At 38.1% G+C, this 7,923-nt stretch overlaps 1 pseudogene; it reads left to right on the top strand.

The window, feature by feature from the left end:
- Positions 1–435: 435 nt before the first annotated feature.
- Positions 436–1,398, top strand: LOC145534245 (actin-related protein 6 pseudogene; annotated as a pseudogene).
- Positions 1,399–7,923: the final 6,525 nt, after the last annotated feature.

Raw genomic sequence — 7,923 nt, 5'->3', positions numbered from 1 at the left:
GTACCGTAGCTGCTTAAGTAGATTTGCTTGACTCAGTTACTGTGATTTTCTTTTACCTTTACTTTTGCAAAATATCTTTCTCAAATAAAATCCTTTGAAAATGCTAAACCACAAATCAAATTGCATTATTATTTCAAATAGTCATGCATGCATACACATACACCTTCAAAAAAGAAAAAAGAGAAAATAATTTAATCTCATGTTTGTTTCAGTTAAATCTGAGCATAAAATATATCTTTTACGTCTCAAGATCAAGATTATGGTCTTAGTTGAAAACCAATTGCGTTCTGTAAAAAGGTCACAGATAAAGATGCTATCATACAATATACGCTAATTTATTTTGTAAGCTGAACATGTATGCATCAAAATTTTGTTTGTAATGTGAGTGGAGAGACTGGGAAAAAAAGCAACAGCAGCTTGGTTTTTGCGGAAATGACGGCCTTAGTGCTGGATATCGGAGTTTACAAAGCCAAAATTGGTTATAGTCATGAAAATATCTCTTTGGTTTTTAGATATTAATGTTATTAGCATAGAATCATATTTTAACTTCACTTCAAATATCAATGAATGCAATCTTATTTGAAGAATACCAGTGTCTAGCAGTATTAAAAGTAGATGCTGGGGCTCTCCATGTGAATAGGTATTCTGAGATAATCCTTCCAAATTATGCTATATCATCATAGACAGTGGATATTCCTTTAGACATATAACTCCTTATTTTAGAAATAAGAGGAAAAAATAAACAATTAGATAAATGTGGGAGGAAACTCTTAACCAATCATCTAAAAGAAATCATACCTTACAGGCAGTTACATGTTACGAACGAAACACATGATTGACCAAACGAAATAAGTATATATTATTTGTCTTAGAATTTTTATAGAGACATAGGCATTGTCAAGTTGAAAGAAGCAAATACGTTAATGGTGACCATGTTTTGCCTGACTTTAGTGCAATTTAAAAGGGTTTCTGTAAGCCAAGAGAAGAAATGGTGCTAAGTGGAAAATATAAATCTGGGGAACAAATTCTTCCGGCCAATGAGAGATTTGCTGTTCCAGAAATACTCTTTAATCCTTCTGATATATGCATTCAAGAAATGGAGATTCTGTTCTATTCAATTCCAAACTTACCTGAAGAAATGCTGTCTAATTTTTTTTTTTTTAATATTTTTGACAGGAGGAAAGTCTAGTCTCTTTTTCCAGGGTTTAGTGAGAAGTTCGATGGCTCAATCCAACAGATTCCTATGTTTCTGTTGTGCTGCCTAACAACCCTATAATTTATGCCTGGGAAAGTGGAAAATTGGTATCAGGGAATGATGATTTTGAAGATACGGTGGTAACAAGAAAATATTATGAAGAAAATGGACATAGCATCTGCGAAGAGAAACTTTGTATTTAAGAACTGTTTCTTAAAGTACTGACTGATTGTGATAAAGGTTTAATTCTCAGTGTTCTTTTTAAACGAAGTTAAGGACCTGTGTAACTGCTCATCCTAAGATAATATCTTGAACTTAGGTAAATACTTTGATCCACGGCTAATTTTCAAAGGTTTCTTAGCTAGGTTAGTAAGTAAACTGTAACTCAGCCCATATTTTCATTTAAGAGCTAGACTTACTATAACAATGATTATGCCGTTTCTAAGAGAAAGCTATCTTTCATTAAAAGATGAAAGAGTGAGTGCAATTTAAGTTTAATTCTTTATAGCCAAAAGCACAAACTTAACTGTCCCACTGGTCAGATTTCTTTAGAAGATCATTTTGTGTGACTGGTTCAGAATTGACCCAAGTATGTTGAGGCTGATATGACTTCTCTCTTTTAGAATTAACCACTTTATTTTTAAATTGCAGTTTTTACTCATATATACTAAAGTTGGAAAAAGTAAGCTATGTTTGTGTAATGTTTATTTTTTTAGTTGGTGTAAGTTTGAAAGCATTAAGATAAAAGTCAATTTAGTAAAGTGATTTTGGTCATTACTGTGTTTCAGAAATGCATTATTTCACTCATAAAAATATTATACTATTTTTAGGATGAAATTCTTGTGTCATTGGATTCATGAATCAAATTCCTAGCAGTCCTTTACCTTTAGCTAGAATCATGTGCCTACCCCAGGGCTTCAGATATTTTAACAGCCTTACTAAGATAGCCTACAGTGAAAGAACATCGTTTCCCAAAGGAAAATTAAGATGAAGAGACAGATGGGTGAAAGAGCTATCCACTACAATTACATTTGGTTTCTACGGATGGTCCCTGACTTAACAATGGCTCCACTTAATGATTTTTTTTTTTTATTTTATAAATTTATTTATTTTAGTTGGGAGCTAATTACTTTACAATATTGTAATAGTTTTTGCCATACATTGACATGAATCAGCCATGGGTTTACATGTGTTCCCCTTCCTGGACCCCCTCCCACCTCCCTCCCCATCCCATCCCTCTGGGTCATCCCATTGCCCCGGCCCTGAGCCCTTGTCTCATGCATGGAATGGTGTTCTGTTTCACATATGATAATATACATGTTTCAATGCTATTCTCCCAGAACGTCCCACCCTCACCTTCTCCCTCAGAGTCCACAAAATTGTTCCATGCATCTGTCTCTTATTCTGTCTCGCTTATAGGGTTATCGTTACCATCTTTCAAATTCCATATATATGCATTAGTATACTGTATTGTTGTTTTTCTTTCTGGCTTACTTCACTCTGTATAATGGGCTCCAGTTTCATCCATCTCAGTAGAACCAATTCAAATGTATTTTTTTTAATGGCTGAGTAATATTCCATTGTGTATATGTACCACAGCTTCCTTATTCATTCATCTGCTGATGGACATCTAGGTTGCTTCCATGTCCTGGCTGATTTTTGACCCTACAGTGGCGCAAAAGCAGGATGTATTTAGTAGAAACTGTTCTTCAAATTTTGATCTTTTTCCAGGCAAATAATATGTGTTATGTTACTTTCTTGTGATGCTGTCGGGAGCCGCGTTAGGCATTACTGACAAAATGCAGGCATGGCCCCAACCCCCTCTCCTCATCCCGCAGGCACGGTCCCGGGATGAAGGAGTTAGGTCTTGTGATTCTGACTTGTCCTTTCCTTCCTTCAGTTGAGTTGGCTGGAAAGAATGTTAAGGTGCTTACTGTTCTTGCGAGGAGCATGAGAAAGCACAAAGCTCTCTGCCGTTATGCCCAGGAAATAATCCATAAAGTTAACTATTGACATTTGTTCAAGGTTCTTTACAAAAAATGTTCCAGGATGAGCACATAGGCTGCAGATTGAGGCCATGGGAAACATTGTTATCTGAGACCTGCTTGTGATGGAAATGCTTATGGCAAAAGAAGTTTGTTGAGTTTAGGGTTTAGGAATAATTAGGAATAGTTAGAAGCTAAAAGTTTAAGGAATGTTGTAGTGTTGACATATTTTACTATAGCTTATAGAGACTAGGAATTTTAGAGATACTAATAGCTAGAAGCCTTTTTAGGAGATAATGAGCTTAAGATACTAGGGGCTAGCAGGATTTAGAATGATAAGAAATAAACTGAGAAATGTGGTATGCAGCCCAGAGACAAACATGAGTTGCAATGTAATCACAAGGACACTTAAGCGGGAACTCTGAAGGACAACAATGATTTATGGAGACAGTAAATCTGGGTGAGGAGAAACTGAAGATGTCAAAACTCTGACCTAATGCTTTTGTAAAAGTATAAAAGAAAACCTGATGCTTAAAATAAACATGCAGTCCCGCACCTTGAATCAGAGGCTGCATCATTCTCCACCGACACCGCTCATCCCTTCAGGCCGATTCCCTGGCTGCTGGAGCTGGACCCTGGCATGATGCTGGGCAGTATTTGGGCACATTGATATTCATTGTTTTAGAATCTTACCTCATAGTTTTCAAGATTCTGAACATTAGCCATCATCTCCAGCCATGCTGCTGCTGCTAAGTTGCTTCAGTTGTGTCCGACTCTGTGCAACCCCATAGATGGCAGCCCACCAGGCTCCTCTGTCCACAGGATTCTCTAGGCAAGAATACTGGGGTGGGTTGCCATTTCCTTCTCCAGTCATATCTTCATGCAAATTGAACAAGCAGAGATGCTGACTCAGTTCTTCCCTTGCATCATTTCCTTTCCCCAGTGCAGGTTAGGCTTGCCCAGTAGCTCGCTGTGTCAAGTGAAAGTGGTTTATACAAGACTGGACTCAGGAGAGACCCGTTAGTCACATGAACTAACACTTAGAGCATTTGCCCTTCCCTGATAAGCTATTGGACTTCCCTCATAGCTCAGTTGGTAAAGAATCCGCCTGCAAATGCAGGAGGCCCCGGTTTGATTCCTGGGTCGGGAAGATCCCCCAGAGAAGGGATAGGCTACCCATTCCAGTACTCTTGGGCTTCCCTTGTGGCTCAGCTGATAAAGAATCCACCTGCAATGCCGGAGACCTGGGATAGATCCCTGGGTTGGGAAGATCCCCTAGAGGAGGGAAAAGCTACCCTGCCGATATTCTGGCCGGGAGAATTCCATGGCCTCTCAGGTCCATGGGATCACAAAGAGTCTGACACGACTGAGCGACTTTCACTTCCACACTATTTACCTTTCCCTTAACACACATCTGACCAAAGAGAAAAAATTCAGACCTGATTAATGAATGATTATGCACGATATGTATGGCTGGCTCCAGCCAGAAGTGGCGTGCTGGCGTATAGTTGAATTATCACAGCCATGGCTCAGATAGTAAAGAGTCTGCCTGCAATGCAGGAGACCGGGGTTTGATCCCTGGGTTAGGAATATCCCCTGGAGAAGGGGAGGGCTACCCACTCCAATATTCTTGCCTGGAGAATTCCATGGATAGAGGAAACTGGTGGGCTACAGTCCAAGGGGTCACAAAGAGTTGGACAAGACTGAGTGACTAACACTTGCACTTTTCAAATATGTTAAGTGACAGAGTTGATCTGCAACAGCAAACTTCTGTTTGCTCTTTTTTTTTTTTTATGTTTAAAAACCTTTTTGGCACATAAGCAATTGCACAGAGAAAAAGGCCCCTAGAATGTCTTTCACATTAAAAAGAATGAAATTACATCATTTGCAGCAACATGGATGAACCTAGAGATTTTATTACTGAGTAAAGTAAGTCAGGTAGAGAAGGAGAAATACAGTTGGGCATCCTTTATATGTGGAATCTAAAAAGAAATGATACAAATGAACTTGCAAAATAGAAACAGACCCAGAGACTTAGAAAACAAACTTATGGTTGCAGTGGGTGGGGCTGGGGGGTGGTTCAGAGGAAGGGATAGTTGGGGAGTTTGGGGTAGACTTGTACACACTGCTATATTTAAAATGGGTAGCCAACAAGGACCTACTATATAGCACATGGAACTCTGCTCAGTGTTATGCAACAACCCGGATGGGAGAGGAGTCTGAGGGAGAATGGATATATGTATATGTATAGCTGAGTCCTGTTGCTGTTCACATGAAACTATCAAAACATTTTTAATTGGCTATATTCCAATGTAAAATAAATAGTTCAAAAAAATAAAAGAAAAAGAGAAGAGTTTATTTTTGTTTCTCACTTGTTGTTCATGGAAGTTGCCTTCTGTTTATATTTTGGTAACTAGGCATGAAAATTTTGCTGGTAGTATTCTTAGTAAAATTTTCTTTACTCAGTCCTATCAACTTATTGCCACCACATTACTATAACTTGATTCAAGCAATAACCCTGAAATAATTTGTACTTAATTTTATTAGTGTATCCAATTTCCTTTGTGAAGACAAAACTCACTGTTATGTTAAGACCTAGCCTAACTTTATAACTAAATATTTGGGGTTGCACTAAGAAAAAAGTTACATTTTGTCAACAACATTTCCCTCACATTTCGTTATTATTTGTGTGTTCTGCTAGGTTTCTAATGAGGATATTTTTCAGATATTAAGCTACTCACATAGTATAGAAGAAAGAAACTAAATTCATTTGGGCTGCTCTGACAAAATACTATAGACTGAATGGCTTGTAAACAGAAATTTATCGCTTATAGTTCTGGAGTCCAAGATTAAGGTGGCAGTGAGTCTGGTAGCTGGCAAGACTGCATTTCCTAGAAAGCTATTTGCTCTACCTTCACATGGTAGAAGGGGCAAGAGAGCTCTTTGAGACTTCTTTACAAGAGTATTAATCCCACTGATGGGATTTCACCGTCATGACCCAATCACCTCCCAAATATCCCACTTCCAAATTCTGTCACCTTGTGGGTCAAGATTTCAACATATGAATTTGGGGGACACATAAATATTCATACCACTGAAGAGCTCAGGAATATAAAGATGCAGTCTGCTTCTGGGCTATAGCACAGACCAGCTCCTTGATCAAAGGTATGTTAGGGATAGGGGGAACCCACACTCCTTAACCCTGTTCCATGAGCATTTCCCTCTGATTGACAGAACTACACAGGCAATATAGATGTATAGCTCTTTTCAGTCTTCCAGTCTCTGTTGTCCAGGTTTCTCGTCTCTTTCTCTCAGATCTTCTGCTGAATTCTTACCTCTTACTTTGACATGCTCAAAAATCCCAATTTTTTCTAAGTTTGCAATAGTGATTGGTTATTTTTCTTTAGGGTGAGTGTTACTATGAGGATATCTTCCTTCTCATTGAATATCTTTATTTTTAAATACGATAGCTACAAGATGCACACCTGAAAACCATGCTTTTTATTTAAGACTTCACAAAAGTACATTTTATGTTATATAACTAAATTGTTACAGAATTTTGTGCAAAAATTAATGCAGGTTTTAATTTTCTTCACTATAAAGCCCCTCCCTGAAACAATATATTTATTACATCAGGAGTGTTTTTCAATAACCTTAAACCAAATTAGAGAGTAAGGGGAGAAGGAGAAATGTGAAAAGAGAGCTTGAGAGCCTGACAAAATGTCCAATATGCAGAGAATCACTTTTAGGACAATTTATGAGCTCTCACCTCATGCACAAAGTGTTAGGGCTGGTACTAGAGAGGAAGAGTATCTTAGCTCTTTAATTACTAGCTCTTGGGCTTTTCCTAATAGAGAGAAATAGACTCCCTCATGTTCCTCACCTTTTGATCAAGTTTACTTACAGACACCTGGATGCTTAGTGTATCCTGAGTGTTTGTTTCCATTTAACTTTCAGGAAAGACTCTGGACATTGATTTCTCCTTGCATTTCATTTAAACTGAATTCTCAATTGTGGATGAGAAAACCAGAGCCAAAATCTTTGCCTTGAGCACAAACCAAAGTAAAATCAAAGCATTTCTGAGCGTGTGAGTTGTTCAGTTAAATTTGCTTAAAAAAAATCATCAAGCAATTGCACTGCTGAAATGGATCAGACATGGAGGCAGAAATCAGACGAGAAACTCTTGGTACGCCAACTTGTGCAGTATAATTTTCACATCAAAGAACTTCAAAACAGGATTTTTGCCAGTATCTTAACTTTTAGGTAGCTGACTCAAATCCTTTCTGGAAGTAAGCAGGTTATAAATTACAACTACATAAATAAATGAATCACCCAGTTCAAGGTTTGCCCACCCCATCCCCATCCCATCCTGCAGAGTGAGGGTCAGAGCTTCCTTCACATAAAGGCTTTTCTCCTTCACAAAACTGAGTGGATATTTGTGAATATCCAGGCAAAAGAAGAACTTTCTGGAAGAAGGAACACCATGTTCAGTGGCTTAACTGTTTTGAAAAGAGGCCTGGGAGCTGTTACACCAAGAGTTCAACATGAGGAGAAGGCTGAGTGCACTGAGGGATGATGAGACGGGAATGCAAATTGAGATAAGTTTGAGAAGGAAGAGTTTCTATGCTACTGTAAGAACTCTATCCTGAGAACAATGCAATCCAGAGGCTGGATAATTCACACTTGGTTTATAGACTGTTTTTGTTCCTTACAACCTGTATAAATTTGTGTGACCCTGTTACT

This window comes from Giraffa tippelskirchi, chromosome 14, assembly GCF_054371585.1.
Source record: "Giraffa tippelskirchi isolate mGirTip1 chromosome 14, T2T-mGirTip1v1.2.pri, whole genome shotgun sequence".
In the NCBI taxonomy this organism is placed as follows: domain Eukaryota; kingdom Metazoa; phylum Chordata; class Mammalia; order Artiodactyla; family Giraffidae; genus Giraffa; species Giraffa tippelskirchi.
This window is presented reverse-complemented; position numbering and strand designations above follow the sequence as displayed.